This window comes from Oncorhynchus kisutch, unplaced genomic scaffold, assembly GCF_002021735.2.
Source record: "Oncorhynchus kisutch isolate 150728-3 unplaced genomic scaffold, Okis_V2 Okis09a-Okis19a_hom, whole genome shotgun sequence".
In the NCBI taxonomy this organism is placed as follows: domain Eukaryota; kingdom Metazoa; phylum Chordata; class Actinopteri; order Salmoniformes; family Salmonidae; genus Oncorhynchus; species Oncorhynchus kisutch.
Window position 1 is genome coordinate 7,050,195 of NW_022261985.1, and position 25,846 is coordinate 7,076,040.

Consider the following 25,846-nt stretch of genomic DNA (forward strand, 5'->3'; position numbering starts at 1 on the left):
CAGTGAAGCGGGGCGAAACCCTGTTGTATTTGTTGGTGTTCATTATTATTATTTTTCCTCTTCATGCCAGGAAAGTTTGTTGTAAAAAGTGCCATAAAGTAGGTTAAATTGGATTATTTTGCAAAAAAGTTGCAGGAGCCTCTCACACACAGCCGTTCACTCCAACATGCTAGCTCCGCCCCCCTTCATGCGAGGAAAGTTAACATTAAAATTCCCGTGAGATGGTAAGGCCGAAGAGGGTGAAACTTGACGTGATGGTAAAGGCCCATAGTCTACACTCTCTCGTGCAATGCCATTCCAAATGGCCACAAGGTGGCGCTATAACAGCTGATTGAAATTACTAACTTTGAAGGGTCACGCCCCTCACCCCATATGACCTAGAGTCCTGAAATTCAGTGCATAGGTCCCTCTTCTCACAAGGAACACATTTTCCCCAAGGACCCATAAGGTCCGTCATGATGGATTTTCCACCATTTTTTAATTTAAGTGAAAAACACTACATCTCGTCCGGAACCACTGGGCCGATCTGGAGGAACCTTCATATATGGCATCTATGGACCAAGGTCTCAACACAATGTTTTGCAGTCTAGTATGTCAAACAACATGGTCCCTACTGACCAATAAACAGTTAATTTGGGGGTTGTCTGGCATATTAATGCTAATAAATCAGACACGGATATTTGTATCGTAACCAAACTTGTTCCAAACACGGTCAACACTCACTGTGTGTTTTTATGTATAGGTGTGTGTGATGTTTCATTGTGAAACATTATCAATACACTTCTTCAGGTACTACTTTCTATGTGTTATTGTTGCATCGGCGAGAAGAAACCTGCAAGCGAACATTTCCCAGCATTCTATTCATTATGACTGAGTCATAGAAGCCTGTTACGTTCCACACCACTATCAACCACATCCTCCTGACTGACATGTTCATTAGAATTTACCCAGCGGTATTAAACCTACTGATCTTCTGATAGTCACCCCGTGTGGCAGACTAACTAGGAATCACTCCACCACAGAATGACCCAACCGCTGCTCAGTGTGGTTTTCTAGCATCAATCTCTAAAACATCACCCTAGCTTTATGGCTTGGGGAGGCTGGTTTCTATATGTTCTATGTCTCTTTAGGCCCTCTTTAATATAAAGGACTGCCTGTTGGAGGTCCTTCCAATGAATCGGCCACTCCCTGGAAACAGGGCCTGAAAATAACTTTTTGGGTCCACCAGCCACTGTGGCAGGTAGATATAAAATAAAAATTATAAATAAAAATTTACCAGCCACTCCAGCTAAAATATTTTTTTTTGCGTAATTACACAGACAAAAAAAGACTTGGTGAGCTTTAATGTTTCTAATAAAATAAAGGTATTACTATTACGAAGCGATGTGGTATATTGCCATAATTTGGCGTAAAAAAATAGTCTTTTAACCAAAATATCACAGACAAGACAAATGTTCTGCTGCCCCTTTTAAAGGCAGGATGTCACCTTGGCTCCCGAGTGGCGCAGCGGTCGAAGGCACTGCATCTCAGTGCTAGAGCCGTCACTACAGACACCCTGGTTCAAATCCAGGCTGTATCACAACCGGCCGTGATTGGGAGTCCCATATGTCAGAGCAGAAGGAAGCAAGTTTTCTTCCAGGACACCCTTGTACGTGGCTTGATTCATGCCTCCTTCACAAAGACACATCGGCTTGATTCATGCCTCCTTCACAAAGACACATAGGCTTGATTCATGCCTCCTTCACAAAGACACATAGGCTTGATTCATGCCTCCTTCACAAAGACACATCGGCTTGATTCATGCCTCCTTCACAAAGACACATCGGCTTGATTCATGCCTCCTTCACAAAGACACATCGGCTTGATTCATGCCTCCTTCACAAAGACACATCGGCTTGATTCATGCCTCCTTCACAAAGACACATCGGCCCGATTCATGCCTCCTTCACAAAGACACATCGGCCCGATTCATGCCTCCTTCACAAAGACACATCGGCCCGATTCCAACCTTGCTGAAGCACCGCCAGATCATCACCGATCCTCCAAGTTTCACAGTGGGTGCGAGACACTCACTCTCAAGGTCTCGCACCCGCTGTGACATTTGGTGGAGGATTAGTGTGAATCAGACAGTGTGACGCAATGGGCAGGGCCTGCCGGGTTGATATGGGGTAAACTTCCCCTTTTAACAAGAGAGATAATATCAGGGAAACAGTTGTTTTACCTAAGAACCTACTGCTACTCTGATGAAAACAAGCAGTATTATTGCAGTAATACTCTTCTCATTGAACTAAAAACAAACGGTAGCCGGACTTACTGACACTCTTCAATTGTACTGGTGATATTGCCGTAGGCCTAACTGGTGATATTGCCGTACTTCTGATATTGCCATAGGCCGTACTGCTGGTATTGCCGTACTGCTGGTATTACCGTAGGCCGTACTGCTGGTATTACCGTAGGCCGTACTGCTGATATTGCCGTAGGCCGTACTGCTGATATTGCCGTAGGCCGTACTGCTGATATTGCCGTAGGCCGTACTGCTGATATTGCCGTAGGCCGTACTGCTGATATTGCCGTAGGCCGTACTGCTGATATTGCCGTAGGCCGTACTGGTGATATTGCCGTACTGCTGGTATTGCCGTACTGCTGGTATTGCCGTACTGCTGGGATTGCCGTACTGCTGGGATTGCCGTACTGCTGGGATTGCCGTACTGCTGGGATTGCCGTACTGCTGGGATTGCCGTACTGCTGGGATTGCCGTACTGCTGGGATTGCCGTACTGCTGGGATTGCCGTACTGCTGGTATTGCCGTACTGCTGGTATTGCCGTACTGCTGGTATTGCCGTACTGCTGGTATTGCCGTAGGCCTAACTGGAAATACATGCCTATGTTATGTGTAATAATATATGTGGAGTCTCAATTAGAATTAGAACAAATTCTTAGCTGTTATATTTTGCGGCTTAAAGTCAAAGATGAGATGTTTTGTGTTTGGAATCGCAGTATATATTTAGTTTGAGATTTTTAGACGTTAGCTAGCAACTTTTTGACGGACTGGTTTCATCTGGACAAAAAAAACAACTGTTGCTTAGCAACCGGACACCAATGTGATCTGTGGAGAGAAAAAAAGTGATTGTTCACATAATAGTTGTGATGGAGAAGGGCTCTCTGGAATCAGGTTAGAGTTGGAAACACTACCCCAATGTGTTTTCCATATTGATATTAAAGGAGGTCGTGTGTGTGGTGGGGTTACTGTGTAGGGCCTAAAACTAACTTCTTTTGTATAACAGCCACTATGGCAGGTAGATAAAAAAATATATTTTTTAATTTTAGATTTAGATTTTTTTTTTACATAATTTTGGGCCATAATTACAATTGCTTAGTAATGTTTCTAAAAAACAAATGCTTTAATAGTAATAAGTAATATAGCTCAATTTAATTTTACATTCTGTGACCTGAGTATTAACACATATCAGCCAAAAATGTTTAGCTGCCCCTTGAAGGGGCCATGCAAGCCACGTGCTGTGAGCATGTAGAGGCCAACGATGTCTCTTTCTGCTAGCAGTGGAAGCAAACTCAAACATTGAAAACAACCTAGCTTGTGATAGCCAAGAAACACGAGTACGAAGTCTTACTTTAGTAGTCTTGAGTAAATTAGACCAACTTTTATGCCTGTGGCCATTGCTTTTAAAAAGTAATCGTTCATTGCTCACAGCCCCCAGACAGGCAGTGTTGCTGCGAGAGGTGGGATTAGCTGTAACATTAGGATTCAGATTTAGTTTTTGGAATACCAGATATGAAACAAAATGGCAAAAATACTTGGCTAAAAAATCTAATTGTATTGGGTCACTTACATGTTTTTTAGCAGATGTTAACGCGGATGTTGTGAAATGCTTTCGTCTATTTTGCTATAAATTACAACACTTAAGTGTGCCCATACTTGACTATTTTTTTTAAATGAAATGCCCACACTGTTGAGCCCGGAGTGTTGCTACACGCCAACGTGTCTGGTGAACTAGACATTCTTAGCCGCCAAAATCCACCTCGTTCATTTTAGGCCCTGTTACTGTGTGTGGTGGGGTTACTGTGTACATGGGTCAGCTAGCAGTGCACTTCTTTGCTTCACTTCCTCAAAAAGGAGCCCTCTAATGCAGGGTAGGAGACATGGATGGCCCCTCTTCCTCTCTCTCTCTCTCTGTCTCCTCTAATGCAGGGTAGGAGTCAGGGACGGCCCCTCTTCCTCTCTGTCTCTCTCTCTGTCTCCTCTAATGCAGGGTAGAAGTCAGGGACGGCCCCTCTTCCTCTCTGTCTCTCTCTCTGTCTCCTCTAATGCAGGGTAGGAGTCAGGGACGGCCCCTCTTCCTCTCTGTCTCTCTCTCTGTCTCCTCTAATGCAGGGTAGAAGTCAGGGACGGCCCCTCTTCCTCTCTGTCTCTCTCTCTGTCTCCTCTAATGCAGGGTAGGAGTCAGGGTCGGCCCCTCTTCCCCTCTGTCTCTCTCTGTCTCCTCTAATGCAGTGTAGGAGACATGGATGGCCCCTCTTCCTCTCTGTCTGTCTCCTCTAATGCAGTGTAGGAGACATGGACGGCCCCTCTTCCTCTCTGTCTCTCTCTGTCTCCTCTAATGCAGGGTAGGAGACATGGACGGCCCCTCTTCCTCTGTCTCTCTCTGTCTCCTCTAATGCAGGGTAGGAGACATGGATGGCCCCTCTTCCTCTCTGTCTCCTCTAATGCAGGGTAGGAGTCAGGGTTGGCCCCTCTTCCTCTCTGTCTCTCTCTGTCTCCTCTAATGCAGGGTAGGAGTCAGGGTCGGCCCCTCTTCCTCTATCTCTCTCTTTCTCCTGCATGTGATCGTTGTTTACGCTGAGAGAAGGAAGCTTCAACCCAAGAAGACTCTGACACTTAGATGTCCGTCTGCTCTCTGCCTCAAATGGACCACACTTTCACTCACTTCTCCAGCTGTGTGGAAAGAACTGACAACAATGTGCCAAGTATTTTTCTAGATCTCTGGGGATTTCTGCCTGCTTTTGGTTACGGTTCTAGCTGACGTTATCTAGCTTGAGTTGTGTGTTATTGTTCTTCACAGAACTCCTTCTCTGAGCAGTCACAAGTGTCAGTTGGTACACACTCGCACCCCCCCCCCCCCCCTGCCTGTGTGTCCCAGGGGGATGGTGGAGATGATGGCCCTAATGACAGCAGGTCATTAGGTAGGTCTCCTCTGTGCCAGCCAGCCACTGTGCCAGCCAGCCACTGTGCCTGCCAGCCACTGTGCCACTCAGCCAACCCACCCAGCGTGCCAGCTAGCCAGTGTGCCAGCCAGCCAGTCAAAGTTCTCTTTCATTTTACATGTCTGGGTAGTCCTCTAGGGAAGCCCCCTCCTCTCAACCTCTCTCCCAATCATCTCCTGAGCTGACAAGGTAAAACTCTGTCCTTCTGCCCCTGCACAAGACAGATAGTTAACCCACTGTTCCCCGGGCACCGACGACGTGGATGTCTAAGGCTGCCCCCCGCACCTCTCAGATTCAGAGGGGTTGGGTTAAATGAGGAAGACTCATTTCAGTTGAATGCATTAATTTGTACAACTGACTAGATATCTCCCTTTCTCTTTAACTCAATCTGTCTCCCTGTCTGTTGCAGTCAGTCTGACTGCCTCTCTCGTGCTGTGCCGGCTCTCTGCCGATGTGCCCTTGAGCAAGGCACTCAACCCTAATTGCTCCTGTAAGTCACTCTGGATAAGAGCGTCTGCTAAATGACTCAAATGTCAATGTAAGGAGAGAAGAAGAAAGGGCACTAATGCAATAGTGAGTGGCCGGGACGAGGGCACTAATGCAATAGTGAGTGGCCGGGACGAGGGCACTAATGCAATAGTGAGTGGCCGGGACGAGGGCACTAATGCAATAGTGAGTGGCCGGGACGAGGGCACTAATGCAATAGTGAGTGGCCGGGACGAGGGCACTAATGCAATAGTGAGTGGCCGGGACGAGGGCACAATGGTTTGATCACTGTTTCACTTCACTAGAAAAGGGCACTTCAGTTCCTCATTCTCCTATCTGGGAATATCATCCCTTTCCGTCCTGTGTCTCTCTCCTTGCTCCCGACACATCAGGATCTGGTCAGATAAATGCCTCCCAACACGCTAGGCTCTGGTCAGACTCTGGTCAGACACTGGTCAGATAAATGCCTCCCAACACACCAGGCTCTGGTCAGATAAATGCCTCCCAACACACCAGGCTCTGGTCAGATAAATGCCTCCCAACACACCAGGCTCTGGTCAGATAAATGCCTCCCAACACACCAGGCTCTGGTCAGATAAATGCCTCCCAACACATCAGGATCTGGTCAGATAATTGCTGGTGCGTCACCCCCCTTGGAGAGGAAAAGGCCAGGACACAGTCACAACGTGATGTTCAGATAATTGCTGGTGCGTCACCCCCCCCTTGGAGAGGAAAAGGCCAGGACACAGTCACAACGTGATGTTCAGATAAATGCTGTTGCGTCACCCCCCCTTGGAGAGGAAAAGGCCAGGACACAGTCACAATGTGATGTTCAGATAATTGCTGGTGCGTCACCCCCCTTGGAGAGGAAAAGGCCAGGACACAGTCACAACGTGATGTTCAGATAATTGCTGGTGCGTCACCCCCCTTGGAGAGGAAAAGGCCAGGACACAGTCACAACGTGATGTTCAGATAAACCTCTTTAGCTTCAGTTGGCCTTTCTCTTTCCATTTGATCGTGTAACTCAGTACTGAACCTTGGGAACAAAAGGATTAAGGACAAAGTCTTGGTTTATTTTCTCTACCAGCGTCACCCACCCCCTTCACCATTATCCACTCCTTTACCAAACAACACCGGGCTGTGTGGAGACGGAGTGGAGACCTTGGTGTGTACTCTGAGCTTTCATAGACTTATTTGTCTGTCCCCAGGTAGACTGTGTGTGTGTGTGTGCCTGTGTAGACTGTGAATGTAAACATTCAATACTGCTGTTGTTTTATTTTATTTAACCTTTAACTAGGCACGTCAGTTAAGAACAAATAGTTATTTCCAATGACGGCCCAGTGTATGTCGGTGCCCGAGGAGATCTGTCTAAGGAAAAGGGGAGCAGTGCACCATGGAAGTGATGGATTGCTCAATCTCTCCCATGTGACTGACACACACACACACACCACACACCACACACCACACACCACACACCACACACCACACACCACACACCACACACCACACACCACACACCACACACCACACACCACACACCACACAACACACACACACACACACACAGGCTTGCATGCTAGCAGCTGGATCTCAGGCCAAATAGGGGAAGCGGTGTTAGAATGAAACTTCTGTCTATTTTTCTCATGGTGTGTGTGATGGTGTGTTTACTCCTCTGACTGTGGACACTGCTGGTGGAAGGGATGGTCTGGAGGGATGGTCTGGAGGGATGGTCTGGAGGGATGGTCTGGAGGGATGGTCTAGTATATCTGCAGGCCCCACTGTATAGAGAATAGGGTGCCAGTATATCTGCAGGCCCCACTGTATACAGAATAGGGTGCCAGTATATCTGCAGGCCCCACTGTATAGAGAATAGGGTGCCAGTATATCTGCAGGCCCCACTGTATACAGAATAGGGTGCCAGTATATCTGCAGGCCCCACTGTATAGAGAATAGGGTGCCAGTATATCTGCAGGCCCCACTGTATAGAGAATAGGGTGCCAGTATATCTGCAGCTGAACACAACAATCTAGCTGCCAATTGATGATAATCATTTGATTTGTTTCCAGTACCCTATTGATTGCCAGTTAGGCTAAGCACATTGGAATTATGAGGCATTTAACAGAGTCTATGCTTCATGTCCAACCTCAGGAGGGTGTGTGTGTGTGTGTGTGTGTGTGTCTAACCTCGGGAGGGACGGTGTGTGTACCTTTCTGGGATCAGGACTGAGGATTGGAAAGGCATGATATTACACCAGTCTACAGTGTTACAGCTGATGATATTACACCAGTCTACAGTATTACACCAGTCTACAGTATTACAGCTGATGATATTACACCAGTCTACAGTATTACACCAGTCTACAGTATTACAGCTGATATTACACCAGTCTACAGTATTACACCAGTCTACAGTATTACAGCTGATGATATTACACCAGTCTACAGTATTACACCAGTCTACAGTGTTACAGCTGATATTACACCAGTCTACAGTATTACACCAGTCTACAGTATTACACCAGTCTACAGTATTACACCAGTCTACAGTATTACAGCTGATGATATTACACCAGTCTACAGTATTACAGCTGATGATATTACACCAGTCTACAGTATTACACCAGTTTACAGTATTACAGCTGATATTACACCAGTCTACAGTATTACACCAGTCTACAGTATTACACCAGTCTACAGTATTACACCAGTCTACAGTATTACAGCTGATGATATTACACCAGTCTACAGTATTACACCAGTCTACAGTATTACAGCTGATGATATTACACCAGTCTACAGTATTACACCAGTCTACAGTATTACAGCTGATGATATTACACCAGTCTACAGTATTACACCAGTCTACAGTATTACAGCTGATATTACACCAGTCTACAGTATTACACCAGTCTACAGTATTACACCAGTCTACAGTATTACAGCTGATGATATTACACCAGTCTACAGTATTACAGCTGATATTACACCAGTCTACAGTATTACACCAGTCTACAGTATTACACCAGTCTACAGTATTACAGCTGATATTACACCAGTCTACAGTATTACACCAGTCTACAGTATTACAGCTGATGATATTACACCAGTCTTCAGTATTACAGCTGATATTACACCAGTCTACAGTATTACACCAGTCTACAGTATTACACCAGTCTACAGTATTACAGCTGATGATATTACACCAGTCTACAGTATTACACCAGTCTACAGTATTACAGCTGATATTACACCAGTCTACAGTATTACACCAGTCTACAGTATTACAGCTGATGATATTACACCAGTCTACAGTATTACACCAGTCTACAGTATTACAGCTGATGATATTACACCAGTCTACAGTATTACAGCTGATATTACACCAGTCTACAGTATTACACCAGTCTACAGTATTACACCAGTCTACAGTATTACAGCTGATATTACACCAGTCTACAGTATTACACCAGTCTACAGTATTACAGCTGATATTACACCAGTCTACAGTATTACACCAGTCTACAGTATTACAGCTGATGATATTACACCAGTCTACAGTATTACACCAGTCTACAGTATTACACCAGTCTACAGTATTACAGCTGATGATATTACACCAGTCTACAGTATTGCACCAGTCTACAGTATTACAGCTGATATTACACCAGTCTACAGTATTACACCAGTCTACAGTATTACACCAGTCTACAGTATTACAGCTGATATTACACCAGTCTACAGTGTTACACCAGTCTAAAGTATTACACCAGTCTACAGTATTACAGCTGATGATATTACACCAGTCTACAGTATTACAGCTGATATTACACCAGTCTTCAGTATTACACCAGTCTACAGTATTACAGCTGATGATATTACACCAGTCTAAAGTATTACACCAGTCTACAGTATTACAGCTGATATTACACCAGTCTTCAGTATTACACCAGTCTACAGTATTACACCAGTCTACAGTATTACAGCTGATATTACACCAGTCTACAGTATTACACCAGTCTTCAGTATTACACCAGTCTACAGTATTACAGCTGATGATATTACACCAGTCTACAGTATCTGACATTCAGCACTCTGCTTCACTGTATGATTTGATAACCCATAGAGAGCCTGCAGTCATTTAGTGGATGATGTGACAAACAGCTTGTCCTTGTTCCCTTAATGTTGAATGACCGAGAGTAGCCCCTTGTCAACTTGACCTGAAGTGACTCTCTCGTGTGCGTGTCTGTGTGTGTGTCTGTGAGTGTGTGTGTGTGTGTGTGTGTGTCTGTGAGTGTGCGTGTGTGTGTGTGTCTGTGTGTGTGTGTCTGTGCGTGTGTCTGTGTGTGTGTGTGTGTGTGTGTGATAATAATGGAGTTGTTTTCTTTAGTAATACATTTTTCAGAACTAACAATCACCAGAATAACCGTCATGGAGAAAGTAAGAAACGTCCCGGCATGGGGCCACCATGGATTCAGTTCATGTTTGAGTCACTTCGACAGCATAAGAACAAGGTATAAGCCATGGCAAAATGTATAGAAATGCTGGAAATTTGCTTTAAAACTTTTCTCTTTGCCCCATGGCAAAGTGTGTAGAAATGTTTAACTGTGGTTTAAACTGTGACCAACCGATGCATATCTGTATTCCCAGTCATGTGAAATCCATAGATTAGAGCCTAATGAATTGATTTAAATTGACTGATTTCCTTATATGAAGTGTAACTCGGTAAACTCTTGGAAATCGTTGCACGGTGCGTTTTTGATATTTTTGTTCTGTTTACATGTCAGCTCATCTAAGACCCGGGTTCTCAGTGGGACTCAACAGAACCGTGTTCCACTCCTCAGCCAAGAGACCGTAATGAACTGTAATGTACTCCACCCTGTCGTTGGCATTCCACACGGTACACACGGCCTCTCACATGACACCCTAATCCCTAGTGCACTATTTTGGACTCCAATGACCCAAATAATTCCCTATTCCCTACATACCTGTAGTGTACACTATTTATGACCCTGGTCCTAATATGAGCCTAGTCAAAACTAGTTCCCTACTACTCTTATGTGTGAGTGTCTGGGGGGGGGGGTGTACTACTAGAGTGTCTGGGGGGGGGGGTGTACTACTAGAGTGTCTGGGGGGGGGTGTACTACTAGAGTGTCTGGGGGGGGGGTGTACTACTAGAGTGTCTGGGGGGGGGGGGGTGTACTACTAGAGTGTCTGGGGGGGGGGGTGTACTACTAGAGTGTCTGGGGGGGGGGGGGGGGTGTACTACTAGAGTGTCTGGGGGGGGGGGTGTACTACTAGAGTGTCTGGGGGGGGGGGGGGGTACTACTAGAGTGTCTGAGGGGGGGGGGGTACTACTAGAGTGTCTGGGGGGGGGGGGTACTACTAGAGTGTCTGGGGGGGATACTGGTGTCGATGTACACAAGGCAGACACTTGAATGGGAGAGTTGAACCACCACCCACAGTCAGTTCAGGCCTGACCCCGAACAACCCGTTGCTGGCACTGACCCACAAGCCTGCCCCCAAAATATCACCCAGTCAGCTGGGTTGACAACCACCTGCTCGTGTGTGTTGGCTCTGGGGTGAGGCAGAGGGATGCATGGGGTCATCTCTTCTGTGGAGGTGTAGCCTATATGTGTGTTCACCCATGGTTACTTATGTGTGGGTGAGTGATTTTTACAGCAAAGGTGTGTGTTTGTGTGTGCTCGCATGCATGAGGAATTGTTTGTGTGTGTGTCGGTTTGAGGTATGTGATGAACCAGTCTTGAGGAAGGCTTGGTTCAGTTTGGTTCATGGATAGAGGCTTTCTGCTCCACTCCTTTCCTCTATTTACACAGGAAGTGGACAAGCAAGTTTTCTCAGTGTTGTGGACCAGGGATACGTAGCAGAGCTATCACTCTGGTGTGTGTTGTGGACCAGGGATACGTTGCAGAGCTATCACTCTGGTGTGTGTTGTGGACCAGGGATACGTAGCAGAGCTATCACTCTGGTGTGTGTTGTGGACCAGGGATACGTAGCAGAGCTATCACTCTGGTGTGTGTTGTGGACCAGGCATACGTAGCAGAGCTATCACTCTGGTGTGTGTTGTGGACCAGGGATACGTAGCAGAGCCATCACTGGTGTGTGTTGTGGACCAGGGATACGTAGCAGAGCCATCACTCTGGTGTGTGTTGTGGACCAGGGATACGTAGCATAGCTGTTTTGTGTTTTTAAACAGTCCGTCAGGGGTATCTTCTCCCTCCAGGTCACTGGAGTTAATATGGAGGGGGACTGTGGTTAGAGGGCACCCTGTCACCTACACTCTGAGATGAACGTTTAGAAATACTTCATTGGTGGAGACGACTCCCTACATTACTGCCTCTCTATAATTCACAGTCGTCCCTTTACTGTAATGTATCAGTCTGGTGGCAGGCAGGACATGTATAATACAACACACACACACACACACTCATGAACACACACACACACACACACATACATACATACATACATACATACATGCATGCATGCATACATACATACATACATACATACATACATACACACATACACACATACACACACACACACACTGGCCAGGCCATGTTGTTGGACTGCTCTGGAAGTCTGGCTGGGCTTGGTGGGCATGGGAAATGGGTTAGGCATGTATTATAAATACGGCTAGCGTCTCATCTGAACACTGCTAGCTAGCCTCGCACCCCTCTGTTGCTCCATGAATAAATGGTGTATATAAAGATCTGGTATGCATCATTTAGTAGCCTGGTGCCACTGTTCATCTCTCTGTTTATATATAGTAGCCTGGTGCCACTGTTCATCTCTCTGTTTATATATAGTAGCCTGGTGCCACTGTTCATCTCTCTGTTTATATATAGTAGCCTGGTGCCACTGTTCATCTCTCTGTTTATATATAGTAGCCTGGTGCCACTGTTCATCTCTCTGTTTATATATAGTAGCCTGGTGCCACTGTTCATCTCTCTGTTTATATATAGTAGCCTGGTGCCACTGTTCATCTCTCTGTTTATATATAGTAGCCTGGTGCCACTGTTCATCTCTCTGTTTATATATAGTAGCCTGGTGCCACTGTTCATCTCTCTGTTTATATATAGTAGCCTGGTGCCACTGTTCATCTCTCTGTTTATATATAGTAGCCTGGTGCCACTGTTCATCTCTCTGTTTATATATAGTAGCCTGGTGCCACTGTTCATCTCTCTGTTTATATATAGTAGCCTAGTGCCACTGTTCATCTCTCTGTTTATATTTAGTAGCCTGGTGCCACTGTTCATCTCTCTGTTTATATTTAGTAGCCTGGTGCCACTGTTCATCTCTCTGTTTATATATAGTAGCCTGGTGCCACTGTTCATCTCTCTGTTTATATATAGTAGCCTGGTGCCACTGTTCATCTCTCTGTTTATATTAGTAGCCTGGTGCCACTGTTCATCTCTCTGTTTATATTTAGTAGCCTGGTGCCACTGTTCATCTCTCTGTTTATATATAGTAGCCTGGTGCCACTGTTCATCTCTCTGTTTATATATAGTAGCCTGGTGCCACTGTTCATCTCTCTGTTTATATATAGTAGCCTGGTGCCACTGTTCATCTCTCTGTTTATATATAGTAGCCTGGTGCCACTGTTCATCTCTCTGTTTATATATAGTAGCCTGGTGCCACTGTTCATCTCTCTGTTTATATATAGTAGCCTGGTGCCACTGTTCATCTCTCTGTTTATATATAGTAGCCTGGTGCCACTGTTCATCTCTCTGTTTATATTTAGTAGCCTGGTGCCACTGTTCATCTCTCTGTTTATATTTAGTAGCCTGGTGCCACTGTTCATCTCTCTGTTTATATATAGTAGCCTGGTGCCACTGTTCATCTCTCTGTTTATATATAGTAGCCTGGTGCTACTGTTCATCTCTCTGTTTATATTTAGTAGCCTGGTACCACTGTTCATCTCTCTCTCTGTTTATATATAGTAGCCTGGTGCCACTGTTCATCTCTCTCTCTGTTTATATATAGTAGCCTGGTGCCACTGTTCACCTCTCTGTTTATATTTAGTAGCCTGGTGCCACTGTTCATCTCTCTGTTTATATTTAGTAGCCTGGTGCCACTGTTCATCTCTCTGTTTATATTTAGTAGCCTGGTGCCACTGTTCACCTCTCTGTTTATATTTAGTAGCCTGGTGCCACTGTTCACCTCTCTGTTTATATTTAGTAGCCTGGTGCCACTGTTCATCTCTCTGTTTATATTTAGTAGCCTGGTGCCACTGTTCATCTCTCTGTTTATATATAGTAGCCTGGTGCTACTGTTCATCTCTCTGTTTATATATAGTAGCCTGGTGCCACTGTTCATCTCTCTGTTTATATTTAGTAGCCTGGTACCACTGTTCATCTCTCTCTCTGTTTATATATAGTAGCCTGGTGCCACTGTTCATCTCTCTCTCTGTTTATATATAGTAGCCTGGTGCCACTGTTCATCTCTCTCTCTGTTTATATATAGTAGCCTGGTGCCACTGTTCATCTCTCTCTCTGTTTATATATAGTAGCCTGGTGCCACTGTTCACCTCTGTCTACATAAAGTTAGTAAGTGTAGTTTGAGCATCACTGTTCATCTCTATGCTCCTGTTTTCAGATGACTTGGCACCCTGCATCAACCCTCTGGAAGCTTCAGTTGAATGTGAAGAGTGTAAATGGTGAATGGCTACAACTTCTATTTTTAGTGACAATGAATGTTGTGTTGTGAAAATAGAATTAACGTTGACAGAAAGCCCTGGGGAGGTTCTGCTGTAGTCAAACTAAATCTATACTGGAGTAGTGTGTGGGGGAGGTTCTGCTGTAGTCTAACTAAATCTATACTGGAGTAGTGTGTGTGTGTGTGTGTGAGACTACATTTATAGTGGTGTATTGTAGTTCTGTATGTGTCCTGCTCTCTTCTATCTCTCTCACTCTGACTCCCTTACTTGCACCTTGTGGCTCAGTAAGACTTTCCCATTGAATCTGTTCTCATTCTCACTCTGAATATTTCTCACCTTCTTAGCTCTCTCTTCTCCTCTCTTCTCCTCTCTTCTCCTCTCTTCTCCTCTCTTCTCCTCTCTTCTCCTCCTCTCTTCTCCTCCTCTCTTCTTCTCCTCTCTTCTTCTCCTCTCTTCTTCTCCTCTCTTCTTCTCCTCTCTTCTTCTCCTCTCTTCTTCTCCTCTCTTCTTCTCCTCTCTTCTTCTCCTCTCTTCTTCTCCTCTCTTCTTCTCCTCTCTTCTTCTCCTCTCTTCTTCTCCTCTCTTCTTCTCCTCTCTTCTTCTCCTCTCTTCTTCTCCTCTCTTCTTCTCCTCTCTTCTTCTCCTCTCTTCTTCTCCTCTCTTCTTCTCCTCTCTTCTTCTCCTCTCTTCTTCTCCTCTCTTCTTCTCCTCTCTTCTTCTCCTCTCTTCTTCTCCTCTCTTCTTCTCCTCTCTTCTTCTCCTCTCTTCTTCTCCTCTCTTCTTCTCCTCTCTTCTTCTCCTCTCTTCTTCTCCTCTCTTCTTCTCCTCTCTTCTTCTCCTCTCTTCTTCTCCTCTCTTCTTCTCCTCTCTTCTCCTTTGAGTCTACTAGTGAGTCTCCCTTTCCCTTGTTTCTTTGATATGTTGTCCCTGCTTTGAGTGTTGAGCTGTACCCTGGGATAGATGATATGTTGAGCTGTACCATGGGATAGATGATATGTTGAGCTGTACCCTGGGATAGATGATATGTTGAGCTGTACCCTGGGATAGATGATATGTTGAGCTGTACCCTGGGATAGACCCCTATTGAATATGAATATACAGTATGTATGTGTGGGGACTCTCTTGTTCCCCATCATTACAGGACAGGGTTTTCATGTTGTCCCAGTTCTGCTGAAACCTACTTACTATTTATTCAGAACAGACCTTCCCCTACAGTCACTGTGTGTCACAGCGTGTCAGCTCCTGGCATTGTTATTCATTCAAGCCTGATGGCGGCAGGGAAGGAGGCCTGGCTAGATAACAGGTCAAGCCTGATGGCGGCAGGGAAGGAGGCCTGGCTAGATAACAGGTCAAGCCTGATGGCGGCAGGGAAGGAGGCCTGGCTAGATAACAGGTCAAGCCTGATGGCGGCAGGGAAGGAGGCCTGGCTAGATAACAGGTCAAGCCTGATGGCGGCAGGGAAGACTGGCATTGTACGGGCCACCTACGTGTGTGTGTGTGTGTGTAGCAGGCCTGCATGGTGTGTGAGTAAATTGAAGGGCTGATGTGTGTGATGATGAATGACTTTTCCATTCTGTCTCTGGCATATTACCCCCCCCCCACCTCACTGATTATTGTAATTGCTTTCTGCCTGTGTAGTAGGGGGTCACACATACACACACACACACACACACACACACGGTTGTTAATTAGGGAGTGAGCCACACTGGGCTCCTTCCCAAATAGTACCCTATTCCCTGTTTACTGCAGGGCCCATAAGGTGCTATTGGGACATCGTTGGGATGGGAGAGTGGCTTCAAACCATACTAAGCATTTCTGGGGTTGGACAACTCAAAGCAGATAGAAAACACCAATCAATGGTTTATTAATTAGCCGTGTGTGTGTGAGAGAAACTGATATTCAGTTTGTAGGGCAATGGGCCCTGACCTGAGTCCTGGTGTGTGTGTGTTCTGGGTAACCTCCTCTGTGGAACATCGATCTGGGGGGTCTGTTGTTCCGACTGGGGGGGGGGGTCTGTTGTTCCGACTGGGGGGGGGGGTCTGTTCCGACTGGGGGGGGTCTGTTGTTCTGACTGGGGGGGGGGTCTGTTGTTCTGACTGGGGGGGGTCTGTTGTTCTGACTGGGGGGGGTCTGTTGTTCTGACTGGGGGGGGTCTGTTGTTCTGACTGGGGGGGGTCTGTTGTTCTGACTGGGGGGGGTCTGTTGTTCTGACTGGGGGGGGGGTCTGTTGTTCTGACTGGGGGGGGGGGTCTGTTGTTCTGACTGGGGGGGGGGTCTGTTGTTCTGACTGGGGGGGGGGGGGGGGGGGTCTGTTCCGACTGGGGGGGGGGGGGGTCTGTTCCGACTGGGGGCGTATGTTGTTCCGACTGGGGGGGGGGTCTGTTGTTCCGACTGGGGTTCTGTTCTAACGGGGTGTTCTTGTGTTCTCAGAGACCCAATGCGCTGGAGTTGCAGAAAGTGACTGATGGAGGAGAGGAGGAGAGAGATGGAGGGATGGACTCTACCTCTGCAGGGGAGGAGGACTTGAAGACTTCAGACGAGGGCTTCATGGGCATGACGCCTCTACTACAAGCCCACCACGCCATGGAGAAGATGGAGGAGTTTGTTCACAAGGTCAGTCTCTCTCACACACACACTGGTCCCCCTAAGTCTCACCTTGGACATACACTACATGACCAAGAGTATGTGGACTAACCAGTTCCCCCTCACATTGACTTGGTACCGGTTCCCCCTCACGTTGACTCTGCACCGGCTCCCCCTCACGTTGACTCTGCACCGGCTCCCCCTCACGTTGACTCTGCACCGGCTCCCCCTCACGTTGACTCTGCACCGGTTCCCCCTCACGTTGACTCTGCACCGGTTCCCCCTCACGTTGACTCTGCACCGGTTCCCCCTCACGTTGACTCTGCACCGGTTCCCCCCTCACATGGACTCTGTACCGGTTCCCCCCTCACGTGGACTCTGTACCGGTTCCCCCTCACGTTGACTCTGTACCGGTTCCCCCTCACGTTGACTCTGTACCGGTTCCCTCATCACGTTGACTCTGCACCGGTTCCCCCTCACGTTGACTCTGTACCGGTTCCCTCATCACGTTGACTCTGCACCGGTTCCCCCATCACGTTGACTCTGCACCGTTTCCCCCCCACATTGACTCTGCACCGGTTCCCCCCCCACATTGACTCTGCACCGGTTCCCCCCCCACGTTGACTCTGTACCGGTTCCTCATCACGTTGACTCCGCACCGGTTCCCCCATCACGTTGACTCTGTACCGGTTCCCCCCCACGTTGACTCTGCACCGGTTCCCCCCCACGTTGACTCTGTACCGGTTCCTCATCACATTGACTCTGTACCGGTTCCCCCATCACATTGACTCTGCACCGGTTCCCTCCCACATTGACTCTGCACCGGTTCCCCCCCACATTGACTCTGTACCGGTTCCTCATCACGTTGACTCTGCACCGGTTCCCCCATCACATTGACTCTGTACCGGTTCCCCCCCACATTGACTCTGTACCGGTTCCCCCCCACATTGACTCTGCACCGGTTCCCCCCCACGTTGACTCTGTACCGGTTCCTCATCACGTTGACTCTGCACCGGTTCCCCCCCACGTTGACTCTGTACCGGTTCCCTCATCACGTTGACTCTGTACCGGTTCCCCCTCACATTGACTCTGTACCGGTTCCCCCCTCACATGGACTCTGTACCGGTTCCCCCCTCACATGGACTCTGTACCGGTTCCCCCTCACATGGACTCTGTACCGGTTCCCCCTCACATTGACTCTGTACCTGTTCCCCCTCACATTGACTCTGCACCGGTTCCCCCCCACGTTGACTCTGTACCGGTTCCCCCATCACGTTGACTCTGCACCGGTTCCCCCTCACATTGACTCTGTACCGGTTCCCCCTCCCCCTCTGTACAGCCTTTTCTCTGTATAGTGCACCACTTTTGATGAGGGGGGCATTTAGACCAGTTTATTCAGCCTGTCATTATCAGAGGTTTGTTCATCTCTCTCTGTCACCCCAGTGGGTTATGTGGCATGATTGTCATGTTCAGTAGGGAGAGAAAAACAACATTTGAAAACAGGGAGGTTCTATACATTCACTTATCCAATAGAAGACATGTATCTGTTGCTAAATGTTTTGCTGTGTGTGTTGCCCGACTGAACACGGCCCTGCACTCTGTACTCTGTGATGCCGAACCTCTAGAACGGGGGCCAACTAGAAATGGACCTACGCTGCTCACAATTCCTCAGTTGATGGAGACAGACAACTAACTTGTGCTGAAATGGCAAACAGCAGGCTTTCAATTACAGAAATAAATCACTTGATGACTCAGAATTAGTCAACAACAACTGTTTCTCGTTCTCTCCTGTGCCCACCCCTATAGGCTCTGCTCTAAAGTAGTGCACTATGTAGGGAATAGGGCCCTGGTCTAAAGTAGTGCACTACATAGGGAATAGGGCTCTGACCTAAAGTAGTGCACTATATAGGAAATGGGGCTCTGGTCTAAAGTAGTGCACTATATAGGGAATAGGGCTCTGGTCTAAAGTAGTGCACTACATAGGGAATAGGGCTCTGACCTAAAGTAGTGCACTACATAGGGAATAGGGTGCCATTAGGGACCTGTGTGTCCCTGACCAGGTTTGCCTGGAGAGACGTTGGTATCACATGAGTGGTCACCAGACCTTTAGGTGGAACACTGTACACACACCTCACATTTCCCTCCTCTAACACTGTACACACACCTCACATTTCCTTCCTCCTCCAACACTGTACACACACCTCACATTTCCTTCCTCCTCCAACACTGTACACACACCTCACATTTCCTTCCTCCTCCAACACTGTACACACACCTCACATTTCCTTCCTCCTCCAACACTGTACACACACCTCACATTTCCTTCCTCCTCCAACACTGTACACACACCTCACATTTCCCTCCTCCTTCTCTCCTCTAACATCCCTAACACAGATATTATCTGGGTGTCCCTCCCTAACACACATATTATCCGGGTGTCCCTCCCTAACACAGATATTATCTGGGTGTCCCTCCCTAACACAGATATTATCTGGGTGTCCCTCCCTAACACAGATATTATCCGGGTGTCCCTCCCTAACACAGATATTATCCGGGTGTCCCTCCCTAACACAGATATTATCCGGGTGTCCCTCCCTAACACAGATATTATCCGGGTGTCCCTCCCTAACACAGATATTATCCGGGTGTCCCTCCCTAACACAGATATTATCTGGGTGTCCCTCCCTAACACAGATATTATCTGGGTGTCCATATTCACCCTGAACATCAAATGGAAATAAGAGAGAACACTCTTTTTATTCCCCTCAGTTGTGTCATTTTATTCGTAACTCAAGTTCAATCCCGCGTCGGAGGAAAACCTAACACAGTGCTTTTCCGCGCCTCTCCCTGTGTCGTCTCCCCAGGTGTGGGAAGGCCGGTGGCGAGTCATTCCTCATGACGTGCTGCCTGAGTGGCTGAAGGATAACGAGTATCTCCGCCACGGGCACCGGCCGCCCATGCCCTCCTTCAGGGCCTGCTTCAAGAGCATCTTCAGGATCCACACTGAGACTGGCAACATCTGGACTCACCTGCTGGGTAAGAGAGTGGTCAGGGGGGGGGGGGGAACAATCACTGACACACACTAAGCTAGTCACCTGCTGGGTAAGAGAGTGGTCAGGGGGGGGTGGGGGCACACAATCACTGACACACACCAAGCTAGTCACCTGCTGGGTAAGAGAGTGGTCAGGGGGGGGGGGGGGGGGCACACAATCACTGACACACACCAAGCTAGCATTTAAATTGAAATATATTTTTCAAACAAAGCTAGTGAATTAATGTCATTTGATGGTGACATTTACTTTGGTTTGAGTGACGTAACAGCTAATTAGATCACACTACACCCTTAGAAATCCACAGCTAATTAGATCACACTACACCCGTAGAAATCCACAGCTAATTAGATCACACTACACCCGTAGAAATCCACAGCTAATTAGATCACACTACACCCGTAGAAATCCACAGCTAATTAGATCACGCTACACCCTTAGAAATCCACAGCTAATTAGATCACGCTACACCCTTAGAAATCCACAGCTAATTAGATCACGCTACACCCTTAGAAATCCAGCTAATTAGATCACGCTACACCCTTAGAAACCCACAGCTAATTAGATCACGCTACACCCTTAGAAATCCACAGCTAATTAGATCACGCTACACCCTTAGAAACCAGCTAATTAGATCACACTACACCCTTAGAAACCCACAGCTAATTAGATCACGCTACACCCTTAGAAACCCACAGCTAATTAGATCACACTACACCCTTAGAAACCCACAACAAATAAGATCACACTACACCCTTAGAGACCCACAGGGGTGGGGGGGGGGGGGTGTAGAGGTGCACAGCTGAGCCAGACACAGAGGATAAAACAGTGTTTAATACTATGGTTAATCTGCCATGTCGTAACGTCCTGCCCTAATCACTAGTAATGGTGTTAACGTTCCCCGCTCTCTGCTCGAGCACTCTGCTGCTTCCATCCTGACGGGTTTAAGACGCTACACACACACACACACACACACACACACACACACACACACACACAGAGAGTCAGACTAAGGACCAGCCAATACACAGACTAACATGAGGTCCCTGCTCACACGTGCAGAAATTATAGAATATTATGGGAGCACTGGGCAAACCACACACACACACACACACACACACACACACACACACACACACACACACACACACACACACACACACACACACAGACCCTCTTCCGCTCCAGAGCAGATGCGTTGGGCATTAAATAAGGACAGGACCTCTGAGTAAACGGAGAACTGAGTATTCACAGACCCATTTAGCTGGGTTAGGGTTGGACCCATTTAGCTGGGTTAGGGTTGGACCCATTTAGCTGGGTTAGGGTTGGACCCATTTTAGATTGGGTTAGGGTTGGACCCATTTTAGATTGGGTTAGGGTTGGACCCATTTTAGATTGGGTTAGGGTTGGACCCATTTTAGATTGGGTTAGGGTTGGACCCATTTTAGATTGGGTTAGGGTTGGACCCATTTTAGATTGGGTTAGGGTTGGACCCATTTTAGATTGGGTTAGGGTTGGACCCATTTTAGATTGGGTTAGGGTTGGACCCATTTTAGATTGGGTTAGGGTTGGAACCATTTTAGATTGGGTTTGGGTTGGAACCATTTTAGATTGGGTTAGGGTTGGACCCATTTTAGATTGGGTTAGGGTTGGACCCATTTAGCTGGCAGCGGGTTGGACCCATTTAGCTGGCAGCCCTCCATAGCTTTGTCCTGGTGAGCATCCAACAGAACAAAGAACACACACAACAACAACCTATCAAACATGGCATTGTAGCTAGGGGTCAGGAGTCTCTACCTGACCTTGGGATTTTACCAGGCCTCTTTAGGCCTAGAACATTCTTGGACCCAGAGTTTTTCCCTGGTTATGTTAGTCAGGAAAAACTCCAGGTTTGAGTCATTAGATAGTAAATAAACAGATATGAGGACGAGGGAGAGACAGTCATCTGAAAGCAGGGAGATGAGACTGCATGACAGTCACATTAGTCAGGAAAAACACCAGCCCCCAATCACAATAACAATGGAACCACAGACGGATGTAGAAACCGTGGTACAACAGTTGTCTGAAAGCAGAAAGAAGCCCACTGTCATTTTGAGAATGGGGACAGGAGGTTGTGGTGTTGACAGGGTCTACCCACTCACTGAGGTCTGACAGGGTCTACCCACTCACTGAGGTCTGACAGGGTCTACCCACTCACTGAGGTCTGACAGGGTCTACCCACCCACTGAGGTCTGACAGGGTCTACCCACCCACTGAGGTCTGACAGGGTCTACCCACCCACTGAGGTCTGACAGGGTCTACCCACCCACTGAGGTCTGACAGGGTCTACCCACCCACTGAGGTCTGACAGGGTCTACCCACCCACTGAGGTCTGACAGGGTCTACCCACCCACTGAGGTCTGACAGGGTCTACCCACCCACTGAGGTCTGACAGGGTCTACCCACCCACTGAGGTCTGACAGGGTCTACCCACCCACTGAGGTCTGACAGGGTCTACCCACCCACTGAGGTCTGACAGGGTCTACCCACCCACTGAGGTCTGACAGGGTCTACCCACCCACTGAGGTCTGACAGGGTCTACCCACCCACTGAGGTCTGACAGGGTCTACCCACCCACTGAGGTCTGACAGGGTCTACCCACCCACTGAGGTCTGACAGGGTCTACCCACCCACTGAGGTCTGACTGGGTCTACCCACCCACTGGGGTCTGACTGGGTCTACCCACCCACTGGGGTCTGACTGGGTCTACCCACCCACTGGGGTCTGACTGGGTCTACCCACCCACTGGGGTCTGACTGGGTCTACCCACCCACTGGGGTCTGACTGGGTCTACCCACCCACTGGGGTCTGACTGGGTCTACCCACCCACTGAGGTCTGACTGGGTCTACCCACCCACTGAGGTCTGACTGGGTCTACCCACCCACTGAGGTCTGACTGGGTCTACCCACCCACTGAGGTCTGACTGGGTCTACCCACCCACTGAGGTCTGACTGGGTCTACCCACCCACTGAGGTCTGACTGGGTCTACCCACTCACTGTATTTATCTCATCTGGTGGATCTGTTGCGTAGTGTGACTCAGATTACTAACTCACCCCCCCCCCCTCTGGCTGGTAGAGGACACAGCCCCCCCTCTGGCCGGTAGAGGACACAGCCCCCCCCCCCCCCCCCTCTGGCCGGTAGAGGACACAGCCCCCCCTCTGGCCGGTAGAGGACACAGCCCCCCCCCCTCCAGCTGTAGAGGACACACCCATATTGTTACTCAGCCTGACTGAATCAAGGGGGGGCACCCATCACACCTCATGTTCGCACAAACAAAGTGTGTTCTCTACCCACCACTACCACCTAGTGTTCACTTTTAGTATCACAACTCAGATCGTTTAGTCTCTTCCCACAGTCACTGACAAGCGAAACTACAAATTAGAATATAAATCAGACATGTTTTTATAAATCTATAGTAACTGTGGCAAAACTCAGTAAAGTTGAGCTAGCTAGGATTCAGTATGTATACAACTGATATATCAGACTGACTCTCTCTCCCCCCCCCCTCTCTCTCCCTCCTCCAGGCTGTCTGTTCTTCCTGTGCCTGGGCATCATGTATATGTTTCGTTCCAACATGTACTTTGCTGCCCCGTTCCAGGAGAAGATAGTGATCGGTATCTTCTTCATCGGGGCCATCCTGTGTCTGTCCTTCTCCTGGCTCTTCCACACCGTTTACTGCCACTCTGAGGGCGTCTCTCGTGTCTTCTCCAAGTAAGACCATGGTTACGTTTGCCTTTCGTGCACCTGACTCCTGACTGCACCACACGTGTTGATAGCAGAACCAGTGCCAAATACTTGAATTGGGGGGGTAGACTTGATTTTGTCTTGAGTTTGCACTTTTGGGACTATTCCGTTGGTTGAAGCAGTTGATGGAACAGATGTTTAGTCATTGGTCTAAGCTTTGGTCTCTCTCTGTTTCTCTTTCTGTCTCTCTCTCTCTGTGTCAATAAAACTAAATATATCCATTTCAAATTGCTTTATTGGCATGACGTCACAATGTAGATGTTCCCTAAGCGTTACTTTGGAAAAGGAATGATTGATTAACACTTAGTTTCTCTGATCCAGATCATTCATCTGTCTGTCTCTCTCTCCAGACTGGACTACTCTGGCATAGCCTTCCTGATCATGGGCTCCTTTGTTCCATGGCTCTACTACTCGTTCTACTGCTCTCCCAACCCCAGGTTAATCTACCTGGTAGTAGTCTGTATACTAGGAGTCTCTGCCATCATCGTCTCACAGTGTGACTTCTTCGCTAAGCCACAGTACCGCGGCGTCAGAGCAGGTCAGTCACTGGGTCTATGTGCCCTTTCTGTTTTGGAATCCAAACTGTGTGAATGAATGTTTTCTCAGAGCCTTTCAGTAACATCTATGTTTCCATCTTGGTTTTGTGTATCAGTCTCTTCTCCGTCTCTACTCCCCTGCCCAAAGTATTCTATTAACATAGCTAGCTGTAGCTCTGGTGAATTCCCCACCTCTCTCTCTCCCTCCTCCCTCTCCCTCCTGCCAGTAGAGGGCCCAGCAGGGCCTCACTAGGCCCTAAAATAATGAGCCAAGACTGGGATCTCCTCCCTCTTGCTCCTCCTCATCTCCCTTCCACGTGCCAGGCTGCCCTCAAGCTGTCTGTCTTTCCTCCTCCCTCCCTGCCCTCTATCCTCTCTTCCTCCCTCTCTTCCTCCCCTCCTCCCACACATACCCTCTCCCCTCCTCCCTCTCTTCCTCCCCTCCCCCCACACATACCCTCTCCCTCCTCCCTCTCTTCCTCCCCTCCCTCCTCCCTCTCTTCCTCCCCTCCCTCCTCCCTCTCTTCCTCCCCTCCCTCCTCCCTCTCTTCCTCCCCTCCCTCCTCCCCTCCCTCCTCCCTCTCTTCCTCCCCTCCCTCCTCCCTCTCTTCCTCCCTCCCTCCTCCTCTCTTCCTCCCCTCCCTCCTCCCTCTCTTCCTCCCCTCCCTCCTCCCTCTCTTCCTCCCCTCCCCCCACAGACCCCTCTCCCTCTCTTCCTCCCTCCTCCCACACAGACCCTCTCCCTCTCTTCCTCCCCTCCCCCCCACACAGACCCTCTTCCTCCCCTCCTCCCACACAGACCCTCTTCCTCCCCTCCCCCCACACAGACCCTCTCCCTCCTCCCTCTCTTCCTCCCTCCTCCCACACATACCCTCTCCCTCCTTCCTCCCCTCCCCCCACACAGACCCTCTCCCCCTCCCTCTCTTCCTCCCCTCCCCCACACAGACCCTCTCCCTCCTTCCCTCTCTTCCTCCCCTCCCCCCACACATACCCTCTCCCTCCTCCCTCTCTTCCTCCCCTCCCCCCACACATACCCTCTCCCTCCTCCCTCTCTTCCTCCCCTCCCTCCTCCCTCTCTTCCTCCCCTCCCTCCTCCCTCTCTTCCTCCCCTCCCTCCTCCCTCTCTTCCTCCCCTCCCTCCCTCCCCTCCCTTCCTCCCCTCTCTTCCTCCCTCCCCTCCTCCCTCTCTTCCTCCCCTCCCGTCCTCCCTCTCTTCCTCCCCCCTCCCTCCTCCTCTCTTCCTCCTCCTCCCTCCTCCCTCTCTTCCTCCCCTCCCCCCCACAGACCCTCCTCCCTCTCTTCCTCCCCTCCTCCCACACAGACCCTCTCCCTCTCTTCCTCCCCTCCCCCCCACACAGACCCTCTTCCTCCCCTCCTCCCACACAGACCCTCTTCCTCCCCTCCCCCCACACAGACCCCTCTCCCTCCTCCCTCCTCTTCCTCCCCTCCTCCCACACATACCCTCTCCCTCCTTCCTCCCCTCCCCCCACACAGACCTCTCCCTCCT

The 25,846-nt window shown here is 48.6% G+C and overlaps 1 pseudogene; it reads left to right on the plus strand.

The window, feature by feature from the left end:
- The window catches only part of LOC109883248 (adiponectin receptor protein 2-like), a 61,777-nt pseudogene that overhangs the window by 26,088 nt on the left and 9,843 nt on the right, over positions 1-25,846 (plus strand).